Source organism: Mytilus galloprovincialis, chromosome 8, assembly GCF_965363235.1.
Source record: "Mytilus galloprovincialis chromosome 8, xbMytGall1.hap1.1, whole genome shotgun sequence".
NCBI classification, from domain to species: Eukaryota; Metazoa; Mollusca; class Bivalvia; order Mytilida; family Mytilidae; genus Mytilus; species Mytilus galloprovincialis.
Window position 1 is genome coordinate 67,278,048 of NC_134845.1, and position 22,085 is coordinate 67,300,132.

General features: G+C 31.7%; 1 long non-coding RNA gene across 1 annotated transcript; it reads right to left on the bottom strand.

The window, feature by feature from the left end:
- Positions 1–2,901: 2,901 nt before the first annotated feature.
- LOC143043480 (uncharacterized) lies at positions 2,902–5,619 on the bottom strand. Its single transcript, XR_012968419.1, has 3 exons — positions 5,450–5,619; positions 4,390–4,484; positions 2,902–3,100 (listed from the first exon to the last, which is right to left on the bottom strand). It is a non-coding gene; the product is annotated as an uncharacterized LOC143043480 (long non-coding RNA).
- Positions 5,620–22,085: the final 16,466 nt, after the last annotated feature.

Consider the following 22,085-nt stretch of genomic DNA (forward strand, 5'->3'; position numbering starts at 1 on the left):
ATAGGACTAGGCTAGTCCAAATAATCATGACGTCTTGAAAGGCTATTTTATTTTTTTCTGTGATGCCTTCCTTCTCTAAACATTCTTTTTTAAATTTGTATGGAGCTTGTGTACCTTATTTGGTCTTCTGTCAGTCCTCTTTGATTTGAAGTCTTTAATATTGTATTCCTTTGTTACCCTCGAAATTGTTTATTAAATGAATAAAACACTGCAAGTATACAACAGCTGTACAAGGTCTTATTTGATTGTGTCAGACCTCAGACTATTATTTTAGACATTTTTTTACACAGGTATCAGATTCAGTATTTATTAATGTATAATGAATTTGTTTTATTTTGTAGAGCAAAACAGTATTGCATTGATCGATTGCTGTCAATATTCTTCTATGAATTTTTGCAGGATTAAGTAACTCATGATTTTATGTACTGTGCATATGTGTGAATTGTAGTCGTATGCCTTTATATAATATACTGAGTTGCACATCAATCAACAGAATTTCACCAGATTTTTTAGGCTATGAACGATTTTAACTTAAAGAACAGGAAAATCTGATTATTTTATTTACATGCCCTTCAATTTAACATACATCTACATGTATACATATATAGCCACATCATATGAGATAGTATTTGTTGACCTACATGTACTTTCTACTGTATTGTTATTCATTGCAATTTTATTTTAACTTAACTAACTCTTAAAAATACTCCAACAACAAGGATTAGAGGCTTGATAGACTTACTAATTCAGTTTACTAGGTTATTTCTTTTTCCTAGTATTTATAGTCATAAAGAAGGACACAACACAACAACAAAAACTAAAGAAAGCAACACAAACCCTACCAAAAACCATGGTTCATCTCAGGGGCTCCTTAATTGTGTATTTTCTGAAAAGTAAATTTCCGCGGTTGGCAATTAGATAGATAGCTGGGTATTTACAAATCAAGCCATAAAAGGCATGCTTTCAAATTAATAGTATTATTTAACCCTTGTACAGTCTTATATGTATGTCTTAAGCTTTAGTTCAGCGGTTGTTGTTCATGCATGTCATTTTTAATTTTCGATATTTTGGTTTTGTAATAAATTAGGCCGTCAGTTTCTCATTTGAATTGTTCATATAATTTATGTCTGGGCCTTTAACAGCAGACTATATGATATGGGTTTTACTCATTGTTGAAGACTGTACAGTTGGCAATAATTGATAACATCCACTTTATTTGAACTTTGATTGAGTTGTCTCATTGGCAATCATACTCAAATGTACCTTTGTTGTTGGGATATACAAGTTCCCGTCCACTCTATGTAGTATTTCTATTTGTATCCATCTGATAACTTCAGCCTTTTTCAACTGATTTTTTATTGTTCGTTCTTATGTTGCACTGTTACACCACTGTCCTAGGTTAGGAGGAGGGTTGGAATAACGCTAACATGTTTAACCCAACCACATTCTGTATGTATGTATGTATGTATGTATGTATGTATGTATGTATGTATGTATGTATGTATGTATGTATGTATGTGCCTGTCCCAAGGCAACAGCCTCTAATTCAGTGGTTGCCGTTTGTTCATGTTTGTTGTTCCTTCATCTTTATACAACTGTATATTGGTATTACGTTGTATGGGTTTTGCTCATTGTTGAAGGATGTACAGTAACCTATAGTCGTTTAATTTCTGCATCATTTGGTCTCTTGTGGAGAGTTGTCTCATTGGAAATTATACATCTTCTTATTTTTATACATGTTATATAGCCTTGTAGGATTTTCAATTTTAGTTCATTGTTTTGAAGTTTTGTATGACATCTATTTTCACTGAACTAGTACACATTTTTTAGAGTCCAGCTAAAGCCTGCCTGTGTGAGCTAAATTTTCTTCGCTGTGATGAAGACGCATTGGTGTCCCTTTGCTGTTTTCTTCTCCTTAGTGGTCTCTTTGACACATTCCCCATCTCTGTTCTCAATTTAATATATTCAACACTAAAGTAGATTCTTTTATTCCTACTTGTTGTTTGAATGTCCAAAGTAGGCATTTTGAAAACTTCTAGATGGTCTTTGTGTCCATGACAGAAACATGATAAACTGTAATGCCACTTATTTTCTCCATCATAACAATTGAACATTCAGTAATTTAGAAATATCAGTTAGATAAACAATGTTTTTTTTTGCCATGTTAAGAGCCTTTTAAAGCTTACTATAGGCTATGGATTTTGCTCATTGTTGAAGGTTGAAAGTTGACCTACAAATTGAATGCACAATATTTGAACTTTGGTGGATATAAATCTAAGTGGCAATCATACCATATCTCATTATTCTGATAATTATAAGCATTCAATGTAATGAATATTTTTCAGAATCATATTAAGGTACACTTGATATAGTGCTCTTTCTTCATTCGCTTTGGTTTTAATATTAAAATGCAATTTTTAGGATAAGTGTTTCTAGTTTCAAATTGTATTTTTTTAAGGGGGTTTTATGTCAAAAATAAACAATGAAAACGAAATACAACAAATAGCTACAGCAAATTTATTTTCATGGTATTGTCAGAGGCGGATTTAGAGGGGGGCCTGGAGGCCCAGTCCTCCCCTTTTCTGGGAAAAAAAATTTGGTTGATTATATAGGGAATCACTGAAGCATGACTGGAGTTGGCCGGACCCCCTCTTAGGCAGTCAGTGGGCCCCAACTTATGAAAATTTCTGGATCTGCCACTGATTGTGTGATAAAGTGCTTATTAGTGTACTGGAAACAAATTGAAATATCTATTTTAAATCGCTCAAAAACCATACTAATTGTCTATTTAAAACTTTAAAAAAGTACTTGCATTTCATTCAATAATGATCTTTGTCATTTGTTTTTTTCAACATTCTACTCCATTAATAACAATAAAGTCTTTTTAGAAAATCATACAACCAAAATAACAAATGCAATTTACTAAGAAATGAGAGGCATTGTCGACCAAGATGATAATTCTGTGGATGCTGTAATGTATTATCATACATGTATGAAACTACAATGTAGTATGGACATCAATTACAACTATTGCACAAGTATTGTAAGCACAGTTGGTCAAATGGTGTCTACTCTTGTTTTTTCATTTCTTCACTAGTATCTGAAAAGCAAAGTAAATTCTGTGGTTATAATCAGACTACACAAAATTTTTGGTAATGGATATCACGAAGTTGCTAATTGTTATTACATGTACAATTGTTACAGAAATATTAAGTTAATAAAGTCAATCAATAATCAACTGATAGAAGCCAATTGACAATTTCACTAACATTTTCATTGGAATTAACCGCACTCCACATTGTAACTTTGGATCTCTAAGTGTCTTCCCTGGTTCCAATATGCATGCATGTATGTTTAAATGGAAAATCCTTAAAACAATATGTCATGTATGTGTTACCTGTTAGATTAATTTGACCTGTCACGGTGTCACCATCATCAGGACTGTTGTTCTTTTTCTTCCGAGATGAAATACATGTATTTGATGGCCAAAGCCTTTTGCTGAAATATAATTTGCCCAAGTTTAATAAAATGCAATTTGTATGAGACCAATATCTACAAAACTATACATTTGTTTAGAAATTTTACTGAATAAAGTAATTTTGCAAAACTAAGAAACAAGTTCAAGTAGATATGCAAGGTTCAAAAACATTTAGTCTGACTTCATGCATCTGTATTGGAATAAAACCAAAGAAATTATTTTTCTTATTGGTACATGTAATTCATGTCCTACTGGTATTAGGGTACAAAAAAAATATTCTCAAAAAAAAACATTGGTACAATATATTCAAGATATATTTCATATGCTAGAAAAAAAGAAGTAAAAAACTGATAAAACATATATAGTGTATGACATTTAGTTAAGTTCACATATGTCTGAGGAACATGTCAGTAACTGCTAGTAGTCCTTTGTAAATTTATGTATCGTAATTTTGCTTAGTTTGTTTTGTTTCCTATTCTGACATAGGACTAAATATGACTTCTTTAAACTGAGATTTACTGTGCCTATTGTTTTTGATTTTCTACAATGGCTAGCTGGATAGGTTGAGATCTTGCAAAACATGTTTAACCCCTACACATTTTCGCGTATGTCCCAAGTCAGGAGCCTCTTGCCTTTGTTAGTCTTGTATGATTTTTAATTTTAGTTCATTTATATATTTCGTAGTATACATGTATTATAACATTCATTATCACCTTGACCCCATGTTACCAGGAGTAGTACACATTTTTGTTAAGGTGGCAGCTGAAGCATGGTTCTGTGTGCAGGATTTTGTCAGTGTGTTGTAGATCTATTGGTGGTCTTTGGCTGTTTTCTGCTCTTTTGTCAGGTTGTTGTCTCTTTGACACATTCCCCATTTCCATTCTCAATTTTTTTATAAATAATAAAATTACCCAATGACAGTCAGTTATATGTGAGGCCTCTTCATTCCTCTATATACATTTGTACTAGGTTTGTATTATCCAGCCATTCAATACAGATAATTGACCTGGAAAAGATATAATATGTCTTTTATTATTTCAGATGAAACTCAATGCAGATACTTTATACGTAGATTACAATGTACATAGATTATATATAGTTATAATATACTGTATTCTGTTGGTCATATTTTTTTTATTTCATTCTCAATACTAATCAGCCTTTTATGGCAATCAACAATTGTTACAACAGTAATCCTGTATTAATTTAATTTTTAGTTTCATTAAGTGCATTCTAAATGGCATAATCTATATAGCATGAGGATAAATTGTCTTATTGTAAGAAGAATTTCATATTCTCTTGCATCGTCCCTTGATGATCTTTGCTGGCTGGACACAGAATCTATAATCTTAAAAAATATGCTTTTAATATATTTTAAATAATTTAGGAGTTTGACTCATCTGCATTAAGAACAAGAAGGGACTTGCCTTTAAGCATCAATTCTTGGTGCTTACTGCAGATTAGTAATTATTAAATATCCTTTATTAAGTATCCTAGCTTGTGATTTGCAGTATAATACCTCAAGACCCAAGAGTCAAATGTGTGGTAGTTTGTTTTTTTTTATATTGAGATTTCAGCTGAGACTACTGTGTTATAGTAGTCTAAGATTTCATGATCGATGCATGAGGTAAAATATTTAAAACTACATACCTAATACAAACTGTCAAACATTTTATTTTATGATACTAGTTGTTCTACAAGGATTTTGCAATTTTGTAAACTAATCCTTGGTTGTTACAACCTACTGTTTTTGTACATAAAGGTGTACAAAAACAGTAGGTTGTACTGACAACCAAGGATTAGTTTGCAACAACAACCCCCCCCCCCCTTTCCCCCCTTTCTGAGTTATGTGTAAAAACTACCTTTTCCCTATCCTATTAAAAGAGACATTCGTAAACATGAACCTTGATAAGTTAATTGTCTAGTTTCCATGCTGTTTAAACGTTTAATTAATTTTACACTGAAACTCACATGTCTGGTCAACCACTGCCGCATGTTATCGTTCATATTCCTGAAGTTTTTACCTTCCGGGAACATGTGGTCAAGGTCATTACCAAATTTTAAAACGCCATCTATGAACGAAATCCAAAGACACAAAAATCCAGACGCTATATTCATAATGCGTCTGGGTGATCGAGACTACAGACGGGTAAGCAAGAGAAAATACACATGAACGAGAATCGGAATTGGGATGGGGCCTTATGCACGGACAAACGGGAATAAAACTGATTTTCCAAAATGAACGAACATTAAAAATAAATGTTACACGTGGCTTTTCACTCAATTTGAATAGATCTACAAGCTTTCCAACAATGAAAAAGCGGCAAGGGAAAAATAGAGATCCGCTGATTGAAAATTACTCTTTACCGACACATCAAAAATAAAATAATTAGCAAAGTACATATAATATAGTGAAGATTAAAAAAAAGTCTGCGTGCATCAATCAATTCATTTTAAAATGCGCAAAATTTCGGAACTACAGTTATTTCGATTTCAGTTGATACTGTTTGTATACATGTGCAAATGCTGCTATAAAAAAATTGAAATATAGTTTTAATTTTTGCTATACGTATTTCTTCTCAATTTTCGCAAATCTTAGCAAAAAATTCTAAAGTATGAACAGGAATATTGTTGGCATAAATTACGAGGTACATAATGCTGTTGCCGATTTCCAATCGCTGCAACATCTTATTAATAAATTAAAACTCGCTCGAAGACGGTTCATGTCAAAAGCACATGCAGCTTTTCTATTCAGAACATTGTTAGCTTAATGATTACAGCTCACAAAATCTAGACTGGATACATTTATCTGAACGTCGTACAATGTGTGTTCAAAGTCCATGTTGAACAATTGAAAACAACACATAGCTGAGTGGGGGATAGAGCAGATTGGTACCCCGAGAAAACATTGTCAACCGCGGCGAAGCCGAATAATAAAAACCCAAACAAACAAACAAAAGAAATCCGTATAAAATGAAAGGTTTACAATATTGAATTCGAAGTGTTTTATTAAATCTTAATATATGTAAATGTGAAAAATATTCATTTTATTAATTTCAAATGCAACCCACCTCCCCAGCAGTATTAATTTTACGTAATCATATACCCATAAAAGCACCATGATGTTTAATTTGAGGTATAGCAGTTATGTTCAATTTTATACCGTGTCAGGATAATAGCAAAACTGAAAACAAAATAAAGTCAATATGATTAAATCTATGAGGTTTAACTATTTACTAAGGCCCTTTTCATTTTGGAAAGATGATTGATTTGTTGGTAGAAAAAATAGTGCATGCATTTTCCAGCAGGAAAGTTTATATACAACTCCTTGGTTTAACGTCACAGTCAAAGTATACATATCTTGAAATTTGAAAGAAAGAAAATAAATAAATCAAAGGTAAAACATCATTTTTGATACCAATTATGACCAATACCGTCGGTATATATATATATAGCTGCTTGGCATATACAGCTTGCATCCTGTTGACAATGCATGTATGAACTATTTTCCTAACCACAACTCAATCATCTTTCCGAAGTGGAAAAGGGGGAGGGGGGGGGTTGGGTTAAAGCACTATCAGTTGTTGTCAAGATAAAGATAATATTCGTTATTGTATTGATACTGACAAATCATTGATTTGTGTACCACCCCCACCGTTACCCCATTAAAACCCCGATGTTGTTGATATAATACACAAAGAGTGTATGTCAATATACATGAAGTGGCCGCGAAAAAAATTAAACTAGCCTTGCCAGACGTCATAATTATTTGGACTAGGATAAGCCTTGTAATCAACAGTGACGGATCCAGATTTTTCATTATATGGGTGGTGGGCACTTCATTTTTGGTTCGATAAGTTTGAAAAGGGGGACCAGGCAATCTCCGGCGCAGAGTTCATATCCGTTCCATACATGCTCCGCAATACTGCACTTAATATGACAATCTCCGGCGCAGAGTTCATATCCGTTCCATACATGCTCCGCAATACTGCACTTAATATGACCTCTGCCATACATTGTCCGACCCCATGAGGAAATTTCCTCATGGCCGACAAGCATTCGGTATTCTCTGCAAAGTCCCTTGCGTGATACACAACCTAGCGAGGACTGTCGAAATTTTTTATGCGGAAGGTTAGGAGTAATCAGGTAAAGTGGCGATGGCGGAAATTATGAGAATCATCTCATCGCTTCATCTCCTTCAACTAGGATTGTCGCCAAATTGAAGATTTAAAATTACTTTGACGAAACGTGCATCTGACGCAAACACAAAATTTCAATCCTGGTAACTATGAGGAGTATATTTGAAGCGAAAAAAGAAGAAATTCTATGAATTTTGCCGACAGGCTACATGCACGGCTTGAGTCTTTCAAGTTTTTTATCACTCGGTTAGCACCTTTGATCCTGGTCCTTGAAGGTAGTTGTCCACTTAGCAGCTCTGTGTAATCCACATGGGTTGTTACAATTTGCCGGGTTCATATATACAAAAGAAACCCCCAAAAATCACACTTGCCCTCCCTTTTCTTGAGAAAAAAATTGGTTGATTATATAGGGAATCGCTGAAGCATGACTGGAGTGGGCTCCCGTTAGGTCAGTCAGATACACCCCCCCCCCTTTATGAAAAGTTCTCGATCCGCCACTGAGGAGACAAATTATCCAGTGGGAACAAAGTACATGTAAGTGAAAGTCTTATTGAAACCGTAAACCCAACATGCCCAGCAAATTGTAACAAAACCCCCTCCCTGTGTTCCAAAGTTTTTGCAAAAAGAACAATTTAGAAATTAAGAAGATCTAAGGTTAGGAAATCTGGAATAAAGTGCTATATATTACTACAAGGCCACACTTAAAAATATTTTGGTTTGCCCAAACCCTACATTCAAAGGTTGAGACAGTGGGTAGGTAAGTAGGCATTGATTTCCTTTTTTTCCAACAAAAAGAAATTGAAGTATCAGATGTTTATTAGTCTTTCTGCCTATCTGATTAAAAAAACAAACTTCTTCAAATCAGGACAATAAAAGATTTTGATTAGGCAGCTATTTTCTGGGTAGGTAGGATTAGGGCAAGCAAACATATTCTTTTTTAGGGCCCAATGTATCCATACCATTAGGAATCCATTAAACTTCCATTAAAAAAAGGTAAATGGCAAATATTAACAAACCTCATGTATAACAGCATAACCCTTTGTCAGAGGGAAAGCCTCTCATAGCTTGGTAGGGTTGTTCCTATCCTAATAAAAGTTCTTGCTACCAAATGAGAAAAATATATTGCTTTTCTTTTATGAAGCCTATTCTTGTGCAAGCATTTTACAGTACATAGACACCTACATGTATATGAAATAATTCTTTCAAATTCTGAATCTTGCAGTATAAAACATGACAATGATTTTATTACTCTACTTTTATTCTTGCATTTTGACCCCTTCTCTAGTATCATATAATCTTGACTTTTACTGCACATTAACCAATGTCTATTATTTAATATACATGATTGGGGACTGGGTTTTAAGCTAACAGATACCTTGGTAGCTGTTACACCCAAATTATGTCCTGATACTCTTGGCATTATCAATAATTGGTATTGGAGTTGTGTGCATTAAGCCAGTGATGAATGTATGTACTGTTAATCAATTGTTATTATTTCAAGTTGAAAAAAATTCTGGACCCATTATCACTGCTAAAAAAATATTTTCTCACTAGCAACAAACACATCTCCTATTTTTTATTCAGTAAGCCAACAAAACCTGGAAGCTACATTGAGCTTAAATTTATCATCTAGTAAAACATTGTACATGCCATATTGAATTCAAAATAAATTCAAAAACCATTGTTAGCACATACACATGTCCCCACATTGTCACTGGACAAACATCTACAATGTACCTAGTATGTCCTTGTTGTCTACAAAGCTTAATAAGATTCTCTTTTGAGGTTTCATATAATTTTCAATGAAAAACTATTGCTGAAGTATAATTGAGGCCAATAAGTTCAAGGGGAATAACTTCTAGAAAAAGAATTAAATCACAATTTCGACAATTTCCTGTTGATATGCACATCTATAAAATTTCATGGAGTTCTCTTACAAGTGTGTTTTCAGAGGAGTTGTGATGACAAGTTGTTGAAGACCAGGACTGACAGACAGACAGACAAATGCATGGATCAAAACATTATCCCCTCTGCAAGTTCATTGTGTGGGGTCATGAAATAATTGTCATTGTAAGAGGTTATAATACTGAACTTTCTTATGCATTATATACAACCATTTAATCAAGCACAGACATGATGGACATGTATCCAGTTTGAGATGCATTTAACCCATTATAATTTATTTGCAAGACAACTGTTATTACTGTTTTCTTTTTGTTGATTGCAGATCTTTATTTGTAACTGAAGTATTTTATTCAGATTTTTGTGTTTTGGAATGCTGTCCAATTGACTCATACCAATTATTTCCTTGAATTCATATGCTTAAATCTTAAATCTTAGGTAAAAAGTTAAATCAGTTTTATCTGAACATTACTGAAGTTATGAGTAGTATAAAGCAAAAGGCTTTTTGGGATTTTTAAAAATGTAACCAATGTGAAGGACATTCATATTAACATACTATTTGGCTAAAACTGATAAAATGTATTCTTTATTTCTATTTTAATTGTTAACAACAATATGTTCATGATAGATTTAAGAAGACATACAAAATTTTCAAAACAACAATTAATAAAATTCATTGTAATTAATACATGTATTAAATGCACACACATTTGCATGTGCAATTAGAATCACTCCAATTCACTAATTGAAACATGAATCATTTTTTTATCAGTTCTTAAGTCTACTTTGTAAGTTCTTTTAAAGTGAGAGGGTGTATAATCTATGCAGGCTTGTAATGCTTCTCATGTTTCTAGATAAACCTCCTATGATCAGGTTAACATAATTGTGATCTGAAAATATAATAAAAAAAAAAATTATCTTTGTAATTTCTGGTTTTTTTGAAGATAAGGGATATACATGGTATGCCATTGTTTGTCAATCCAGCCGTTTAAATGTCAACACTTAATTCAATATCTCAAAGGAGTAAGGGCAAAAAAGACCCTTATTTGACTCAAATTAATATTGCTGCCAATTTAAAAGTCATCTTAATGCTAAACATTTAGAAATTTGTCCAAACTAGTTAAAGTTAGTTGGGATCCCGGTAACATGTTTAACCCCGCCACATTATTTATGTATGTGCCTGTCCCAAGTCAGGTACCTGTAAATCAGTGGTTGTTGTTTATTTATGTGTTACATATTTGTTTTTTGTTCATTTTTTTACATAAATAAGGCCGTTAGTTTTCTCGTTTGAATTGTTTTACATTGTCTTATTGGGGCCTTTTATAGCTGACTATGCAGTATGGGCGTTGCTCATTGTTGAAGGCCATACAGTGACCTATAGTTGAAAATGTATGTGACATGTTGGTCTTTTGTAGATAGTTGTCACATTGGCAATCATACCACATCTACTTTTTTATAAGTAGCTAAAATAATAAAATAAGTATAAATTTAACCAGATGCTCTGCAGGGCACAGCTGTATAAGACCCCAGAGGTCGAAACCTGAACAGTTGGGCAAGTATTGACACAACATTCAAGCTTGATTGAGCACTGACTTTGGATTGTGAATAAATAGTTTACACAAAATAGGTTCTGACACAGAATGAATGTGGTCTTAAATTGAATTTGAAATTTACCTATTATTGTCCAATATCCAAAATCAAAATACATTTTTAGATTCAGCATATGAAATAACCCCAAGATTTCAATTTTTGAAGTAATCTAACAAAGTTCCATTTTGAACCTTTTAGTCCTCAATGTATATATCCATCTATTCATTTTTTGTTTAATTTTGGACCTCGATTTAAACCAGTTTGAAAACTGGGCCCATAATCGAAAATCGAAGTACATGTTTAGGTTTGGCATATCAAAGAACCCCAAAAAATCAATTTTTGTTAAACTCAAGCTAAGTTTAATTTTGGACCCTTTGGACCTTAATGTAGACCAGTTTAAAAAAAAACAGGACCAAAATAAAAAAAAAAATAGAATCTAATTACACAGTTAGATTCAGCATCTCAAATTATGCAAATATATTTCAATTTTAGATGAAAGTTTAATTTTGGATCCTTTTGGTCCCTCATTCCTAAACTGTTGGGACCAAAACCCCCATAAATCAATCCCTACCTAACTTTTTTGGTCATGAACCTTGTGCTTAAATTTTATAGATTTCTATTTACTTTTACTAAAGTTAACGGGTGAAAACCAAAAAAAAATGCTTATTTATGCCCCTTTTTGGCCCCGAATTCCTAATCTTTGAGACCCAAACCCCCAAAATCAATCCCAACCTTCCTTTTGTGGTCATGAACCTTGTGTTTAAATTTTATAGATTTCTATTTACTTATACTAAAGTGATTGAGCGAAAACCAAAATCAACTGCTTACAAAATGTATTTGAGCTCCTTTTTGGCCCTTTTTTCAAAAGCAGTTGGGACCAAAACCCCCAAAATCAATCTCAACCTTCCTTTTGAGGTCATGAAACTTATGTTTAAATTTCATAAATTTCTATTCACTTATACTAAAGTTATTGTGCAAAAACAAATAAAAATGCTTATTTAAGCCCCTTTTTGGCCCCTAATTCCTAAACCATTGGGACCAAATCAATCTCAAGCTTCCTGTCCATAGTATGCATATGATCTACATGTATGGACCTGAGGAGTAACAAAAACTTAAATTTTAGAAAGTTAGGAACAGTCTTTAAAATCAGGTTAAGAACCAACAAATATGCACCATTTTGTATTTCAATTTCAGTTTCTGCAGTTAAAAGTCTTCCCTATTGACTATAAGATGGCAATATAAGTCTATTCATAATTGTAAAAAAATGTGTTGAAACAACAATTGGGATCCGAATCAAAAAGTTAAAGTTGTAATATTTGAAGAAAAAAAAAGACAGATTTTAGATATTTTGATTAAAATGCATTATGTAGGAGTGCATCAGATAATTCATTTTAGCCAAAAATACAATAATATATATAAAAAAAATCAACACCTACTGAAAATATCAATATATAAACAAGTAATATCTTTTCTTTAACGCAAGATGTAGGTTGACTGTTTCGTCCCTGCCAAGGGTACTCATCAGGTGGCAAATTATGGCTACCACTACAGTAATTGTTTATTGAAAACAAATAAGTTACAGCCTTTTTAGAAAATTTGTTAACCAAACTGTAAGTTTATATGACTTTGCAGTGTCTGTGCATTTTAATTTATGCTACACATATGGTACATGATTTTGTTTTTCTATCATATGCATTTTGTTTAAAAATCTACAAATAAGTCTGTGCTACTATCTCATGCAGATGGAGAGTAACTTTTACAGGATAAAAATATGTCCAGTTTGGTATATTTTTCTTTTAGTTTAAACACCAACACCAATATGTAGAAAATAATAGTGATTTCAACACTATAAGAGGTGAAAAGCAAAATGTGAAAGCATTCTTTAATATCAATATACATGTATTATATTTTATTTTCTATTTTTGTTTCATAAATGCCAATTAAATGAATTGTGTTTCTTTATTTATTTGAAATAAAAAACAAAAGTCTAAAGGAAAATATACGAGTTATTTTTCCAATTATTAGTAAAGAAGCTATTATCCTAAAAATCATTGTTATTTGTAAAATGATGAAAAAAAAAATGATTTCATAAGCTTAACTAGCTTACATTTGTACGTCTGCAGTTGGATTCGAACCAACATACAACAAGTGTATTTCCCTTATTTACAGACTTATATGTAATGAAATTTGTTATTATAGAGCATAACTTTTATCTTCAAGCAAAAAAAAAGGCTAGAAGCAACATAGGGCCAAATGAGTAAATTAAAGCAAAACAAAAGATAAAGCAATTAGTGAGTTACAAAGCTTGTGTTTGATCAGTTGTTTGTATAGTTGTATAGCAATCCTAAGTAAATCCTAAGTATAAATGAATACTATAATATGCTAGAAATACTGAACCCTCTCAATTTCATACTTGATTTCCTGCAAAAGAATAAAGCAAAATTAAATATTTTCAAGTAGTATTTATCTTCATCATGTATATACAAATCAGGTCTATACTTAATAAACTTGCATAATTAAAAAAAATAATCCCAATTGTTACATTCAACATATGCATAATTGTTTTTGTCTGATTACTGTATTCCTGTTCATCAACTTCTTCTCTTCTTCCATTAACAATTTACAACTGTACTCATGGTCATTTGAAGAACTGCAATTTAGATTAATGGTAACTTAAAAATAAAGACAGTATTTTTAAAAGTGTTTAATTACTCCTATAGAAAATCTATAGCATATGTATAGCTAGATATTGACTCAATTTCTACATACATTGGGCCACACTTAAAAATATTTTGGTTTGCCCAAACCCTACCCAAAGGTTGATACAGTGGGTAGGTAGGGAGGCATTTTCTTTTTCTTTTTTCAAAAAAAGAAATTGAAGTATCAGATGTTTATTAGTCTTCATATCTATTTGATTAAAAAAAAATTCTTCAAATCAGGACAATAAAAGAATTCGAGTAGGCAGCTTTTTTCTGAGTAGGTAGCGTTTGGGCAAACAAACCTATTATTTATTATGGCCCAATTAAGGGTCTTGAATCTACAAAAATGTTTGTTTTTGGCCCTTAATTATTAGACTGTTTGTCCCATAACCCACAAAATATATACAAACCTTCTACTTATGGTATTAAACATTGTGGTACAATTTTAAAACAATTGAAATACTTAGCTTATACACAACTTTTTATACTGACACTAGATTAAGGCTTGTTTTGGGCACCTTTGTACCCCTCATTCCTAAACCTTAGGGACCATAACCCCCAAAATCAATCCCAAGCTTCCTTTTGTGGTTATAAACGTTGTGTTATAATTTTATTGATTCCTAATTACTTATACTAAAGATATTATCCGGAAACCATCCATCTTTCGGACAGGATACCAATTTACGACCGCAAAATTTTTTGTGGTTGTATAAAAATGTTGAACATGTGCAATGAAATATAGTTTTAGAAATCGATTAGACTAGATAGGCCTTATAATTTTTTTCCCTCCTAATTGAAGGACCATTTACACTCAGGGCCGAGTCATCAGCAGGCAGTACAGATGTATTAAAACAACCTAGCATTATATTGCTAGTAGCGGGAGTAGCATTGTCAGGTAAATTTGTTCCCACTTTTTTTTTATAAAATGTTTTGTTCAAATCAAAATAGAATGCTTTTATCTCCCGAATACTTACATTGTACATAGAGGTGATACTACTTTGACAAATCCTTGTCTATGAGAGTTGTCTGTCAAATCTTAATTTCACAAAGAATGAATTGCATAACAATGATCTGAGCTCAAAGCAAAGTACTTTAATAATACACTTAGACAAAGAGCTAAATCCAGTGATATACTTTGTACTACAGGTCCTTCATGACCATCCATCCACCAAAACCATATCTCAATAACATTCCATACTTCATGATTGGATTCAGAAGTCCTGAAAAAGACATGACTTTTTTTATCGTATTTTAAGTATATATGCACAGGTTTAAACTTTATTGTGGTATAATCATTCAGTATCTAGCAACTATCAAATTGCTTCATGCACATATTGATATAGGTTGACTGCTCCTCTGTTGGAAATTAGAACACACCTCCACCTAATTTTAGTCAACTGACGAAGAAAAATTCAAAACAATAAAAAATGTTATCAAAGACTTGTCAGTGTCTATTTACCATTGCCAGATTCCATATCTACAACCAATGAAAATCAAATATCCCTCTAATAAGACTTAGCATTGAAATCCCAGTTTTCTAAAATGATAGTTACGTGGAACCTAGAACTAAAAAAAATTTGAAACAATATATCTTAAATATTTCAAATGCATGTACATTTAATAATATTAATTCTCCAAAATTCACTATATTTTTCCTTCTTTGGTTTTCTGTTGGAGACTGTATATTGACCTTTATGTAGCCTTTTCAACTTAGGCCACATTTAAAAGTCTTGTCCAGTCCAGGCCACTTAGCAGTTATTTGTGCTCAATTTGAGTGTATTTATTTAGATTATCTATCCTTCTGCTTTCAAGCACTTTCCAAAAATGAAAACAAATTATTTTCAGGAAAAAAATAAATCCGATTTTTTTGTTGGAAATAATTTTTTGACCCGGGGGCTTATTTTTTACCCGGGTGGGGGGAGGGGAAACAAACATATTTTTAATTTTGGCCTTGTACAAATTTTTTTTACAATGTTTACTATTTATGATTTGTATGATCCTGTGTTTGCATGTAAATAAAGTAATGACACAGAAGATGTAGATGAATAGCACAACATTTACAAACTATATAAAAATTCAGTACTTTGTAGCATTATGAATTTTGTGAATAAAACTTTGACATTATATAATGCACTACTTAAGAGAAGTTAATCAGTCTTAAACATTTGTGTTAAACTTTAATTGAAAATAAAATTGTCAAATATTTTATAATTTGATTGATATAATCAATTTCATGTTATACTTAGTAGTCTGTCTTTTTACTCCAGATGCCTCTTTAAATCATCTTTTGGCAAAACGGTGTCATAACTGCTAAATTGAAAGGAAATTATAGAAGCAGTAGTTAGAGATAATTTCCTAATGTATGTAGAGTAAGAATTTGGTTAGCTTGCTTGTTTTGTTTGTATATTGTACAATTGTTATTGGGATAACATTCAATTAAATTGAAATATAATATACAAGTTTAAATAACTATGCCTATCTATATTGTTTGCAGATGTCAATTTTTATTACAATGCTTGAGCTAACATTGCAGGCAAGTGAACTAAAGTCTTATTTTACAAGCATTAGGAAATTAGCTCTAATGAGAATTATAACCACATTTCTGTGAGGTCATAAAAATTCAATAAGAGTTTATATAATATATATCATTTTTCATGTTCAGTATAAAGTATACATTTGTACTTATTCAAATATTATTTGTTTGATTGTCTAGAACTTAAAGTGTTCTTAATTTTAGTGTATTCATTATATTGACATTTAACATTTTTTCATGTGGAACTTTACAAAAACTTAGCAATATTTTTAAAAATTCTTACACAATACTTGTGATTTATGTTAGTCTTTTCTCTTTTTTTTAGTTGAATGTTATAGTAGTTTGTAAATTGACATTTTGCTATATTTTCCCATGTATGTAGCATTATTATGTTTAGTGTGAATGTATTGAGTATAAACATGTGTATACATGTATATATGATGTCCTCTTGTACATCTATGTGTCTGAGGTTTATAAATAGAGTATTGTCTATTGTCTATTGACAGCTTACAGTCAACATGGTCAAGCGATCCATCATGGTATCATTTGGCCTTTGTAAAAATTCAGGGAATATTTTTTTGTGTCTGATAATGTCACATAGACTTAAACTACATCTCATTTTAAAGGCCATAATGTGACCTATAGTTGTAAATGTCTGATTAATTTTGGTCTTTTGTGGATAGTTGTCTCACTGGCAACATATCTTCTTTTTTATACATAACTATGATTTCTACCTTTAAAATGAATAATAAAAAAAAAGATTAAAATAAATAGGCAAAACTTTCACCAGCTGTTTGTATGAGCCTATGTCCCTTATCTATTCTTTCTTTGTGTGCATTTGTTTGCAAAAACTGGAAGGAAAACTAACACATATTAGTGCAAAAAGTATTTGAACTACTACATTTGTACCTAACAGAAAAAGATTGACTTTAAATCGAACTATGGTGAATCTAAGAAAGATATAAGTATTGATTAGTTATGCATCTTCTATCATTTTACAATTTATTACTATCATATTTAATTTGTCGCTTTATAAACACTTCACTCTCTAGTCCTTGCTAGAAAACAGAATGATATGCAAGTACTTTTAATTAACTTACTCTGTTTTATCAGTTGTACTTGCATCCCCTGCTGATCATGAACTGGACAAACTGTACAACATGGAACTGGTGGTAGACTTTAAGTACAAATATGATAATCAGTGGCAGATCCAGAAATTTTCATAAGTGGGGCCCACTAGCTGATGTTAAAATAAATCTATGGGTATTGAATGTAGTCAAAATAATTATAAAAAACATCTTCATCCTGACAGAAAAAAAATAAAAATATACTTGCAAGACATCATAGTTATAAGGACTTAATTGTGTAGGTATGAATGTGGAGAAGTTATATCAAAGAATAAAATTGCAAACTTTTAAAGTAAGTGACAACCTACATATACAAATGTATCTTGATTTACAAATGTATCAATAGAAATGTAGAGGCCAGCTTAAGTCCACTTATGGATGTGGGGTATTTTTTTTAAGACCTATTATAGTGGCTAGCAGGGTGGTTTATATACAGGTGAACAATTATTGTTGTAATAAGTACTGTGTTTTTGTATACATTACCTTACCCCCCCCCCCCCCCAATATTATTTGATAACTGATGCTAAGTTGGTAAAATAAGCCCTGCCAATAATAATTGTGCTTACCAAATGGCTTATATTGATTTGCATTTTCTGCATAATACATGTTGTCTTTGCTCCATCTTCTTCAGGGTGGGCTCATGTCAGAAAACATCGGGTTACATCAAACTGCACCAAAGTCCATGACAAAACAAAACAAGCACCATGTTGTTCTTATCGGCGACAAAAAAAAAACGTGGCAGGGTAAAAATTTAAAATGATGTCTCCGGGAATCTGTACTATTACAGGCATTACAGAACATAATAGTAATTGCAATTTTAGGTAGAAATTAATATATAAAATTAATGTAATATAGTAAAAATAGTAATTACGGTGACAAAATAGTCCCTTCTCAACCGGCTGTGTTTACGAAAGACATTTAATCTCTAACGGAAATGCAACTTTCAGTATTAAGTTAATAAACATAGCAACATTTTCCGTTTGATATACTTTTCTTCGCAAAAATGAGAATTTCTATGTTTTTTCCCATAAAAGTATCTTAATTAAATAAACAGTAATGTAGATTTTGATTAGAGATTGGGAACAAAAAAGTACGCAAAAAAAGGTATGGCAGAGGTCATATTGAGTGTAGTGTTACAAAGTATTGAACGGAACGGATATGTGATCTCTGCGCCGGAGATTGGGGACCAGGCTGAGTTTGAACCACAAATCTCTTTTTATTAAAAAGAAACAGATAAAGTGGCCTGCCCCCACCCCTTTCTGATCATTGCTAATAAATATACTAACTTGACCTTGATACACATACATAACAATTCAACAATTTAGTTATTGGGAATAGCACAACTAAAAAAAAGAAATAACTGCACATTCAACAAAACAGATAAGGAAGTTCTCAAGACTTCCAAAACTATACACTTCTCTTTACTATATATGTTAAAATATTTCATAAACAGTTAGTTGTTGATCACTATCAGAATATTAGTACGTCCAGTGCACGATGTTTTGTCGATATTGACAACATCGCAATGTCAACTTTTATAGTGTCGTTATTGTGTATATTGTATTCTATCTATATGTTATGTACCTTTGTGTTTACATCGTTCACATCGTATATATTCGTGATGTTAACAATGTCGTGGCAACATCGTGTTTATGTTGTATATAACTCTATAACTTTCTGTTTTCACACTGTCAACATTGTATAGATGTTGTGAACCAAGTCTTTACTTTTGTGTTTACATCGTTCTTATATACAAATTTTAGTCCTGGTATCTATGGTGAGTTTATTTACATCGCATACATCGTGATGTTGACAATATCGTTTTTACATCGTCAATATTTTATAGATGCTGTGAACCAAGTCTTAACCTTTGTTTTAACATCGTTCACATCGTATACATCGTGATGTTGAAAATATCGTTTTTAAATCGTCAACATTGAATAGATGTCGTGAACCAAGTCTTTACCTTTGTGTTTACATCGTTCACATCGTATACATCGTGATGTTAACAATATCGTGTCAATGTCGTGTTTATGTTGAATATAGAGTCCATACCTTTCTGTTTACATCGTTAACATTGTATACATAGTTAAAATTGTATACATCGTGGTGTTGACAATATCGTTTTTACATCGGAAACATTGTATAGATTTTGTGAACAAAGTCTATACATTGGTGTGTACATCGTATACATCGACATGTTGTCAACATCGTGTTTATGTTGTATATAACTATATAACTTTCTGTTTACATCATTATCATGGTTTACATCGTGATGTTGCCAATGTCGTTTTTACATCATTTACATCGTATAAATAATGTGTACCAAGTCTATACCTTTGTATTTACACCGTTCACATCGTACACATTGCGATGCTGACAATATTAAAAAAATAATTATTCATTAATAGTATTCAATAAAGTTTGTAGACTGCATGTATACTGTTTGCATTTTTATGTTTTTTTTAACAACAACAAATCTTTAAAAAAAAATGTGATGTTATAGCTCTAACTTGACACAAAATAGTGTTAACATAGATTATATGGCAATGTTAACACAAAATCTTTTTTACATTGTATACATCACGATGAAAAAACTATATGACAGTTCAAACAATGTAAACAGTGTTGACTAAACATCTAGTTAACATTGTAGATATCGCGATGTTAACAATGTCAACGATGTAAACACTATATAACAGTTCAAACAATGTAAACGATGTTGACACAACGTCGTGTTAACATTGTTGATTGATTGATTGATTGATTGTTGGTTGCTTAACGTCCAGTGGCAAATATTTCATGTATATTCAGGACGAGAACAAGTTCACAATAAATACAATATGTTAACGATGTCGACGATGTAAACAATATATAAGGGTTCAAACAATGTAACCAATGTTGGCACAATATCGTGTTTACAATGTAGATATCGCGATGTCTACAATATTGATTAATCGTCGTGCACCGGACATGAATGTGTCAGTGAACCAGCTGGGGACAATCAGGAGACTTCTATCAGTGAACCAACTGAGGATATAGATCAACCAAACAACCATGTAATGGATTTTGAAGAGGTATGTTTATTTGCAATTAAAAAATTGCAAAAAAGCAAACGCAAAAGTAACTGAATATCAAAAAAATGTGGTATGATTACCAATGAAAAAACTCTCCACAAGAGAACAAAATAGCTATATGTCATCTTACAGCCTTCAACAATGAACCCATACCACATAAGTATTGATGAAGGCATTGTATATTTTTTTATATTGAAAAAAACTGTGTTGATATCCATCAAGCAATATCTAATTCGTTATACTTTGATACCATATAAGTATCACAGTGACTGTAAATATTTTGTAGCCTAAGATAAGACGAGGTTTTGGTTATAAGCTTTAGTCATGACTGACAATTCTTACAATGTGTATATGTATGTACGTAGGGTACCAGATTATTGATTGAGAACATATTTTCTAAGTTCAAGTAATAATTAAATTTAAATATGTTAAGGTGGTACCTAACACTACAGGGAGATAACTCTGTAAAGTCAGCTAAACGTTTTAATTACGTTGTGTTGTAAAAGAAATATTAAGTTTCTCAATGATCAAAATTGGTGTTTGTCAAACTGCTATATAACCAGTGTAATTTTTCTGACAAAACGGTTGGTTCAAAATTTTTAAAATTTTTATATTTTTGTTAAAGGGTCAAAGTAAATAATTTGACAAAATTTTATGAAAATTAAATGAGAAAAATTAATTTTAGTGAAAGTGTTGGGTACCACCTTAAGTTGGATTTTCATTCTTTATCTCCTTTCTGTTCTATATGTAATAGTTGAAAAAAATCAAAATGAATGGATTTTTGTCTTAATGAAATGTCTAGGACCACTAAACAAAACCATTATCTTAAAGTGACTTATGTATCTCATTTGTTGTACAATTAGTTTATAAAGTATTATATTTATGAAATTTTAAAATTGTAGGTAGTAGAATATGAAGTTGATGATCCAAATCCAACTACAGCTTCATTTAGTTGCCAGGTCAACAAAAGACCAAAAAAGAGATCAAGGTATTGCCAGACTATAAATTCAAAGACCACGAAGTATCAGAAACCTGCAGTGAAAATGACGACAATTGATTTTGGATCATGTATATTATTATAGACCATGTATTTGGTCGTGGCCATGGTTTTGGCTAATAACTATTATTTTTAGACCATGTATTTGGTCAAATGAAAATTGAGTTTAGATCATGTATATTATTATAGAGCATGTACTTGGTTGTGACCATGGTTTTGGTCAATACTTGTTTTTCACAGACCATGTATTTGGTCAATAGAAAATTGATTTTAAATCATGTATATTATTATAGACCATGTATTTGGTCGTGGCCATGGTTTTGGCTAATATCTATTATTTTTAGACCATGTATTTGGTCAAATGAAAAATTGATTTTAGATCATGTATATTATTATAGAGCATGTACTTGGTTGTGACCATGGTTTTGGTCAATACCTGTTATTTTTTAGACCATGTATTTGGTCATTAGTAACTGATTATATCGTGAATTTTATTATAGACCATGTATTTGGTCATGGCCATGGTTTTGGTCAATAGCTGTA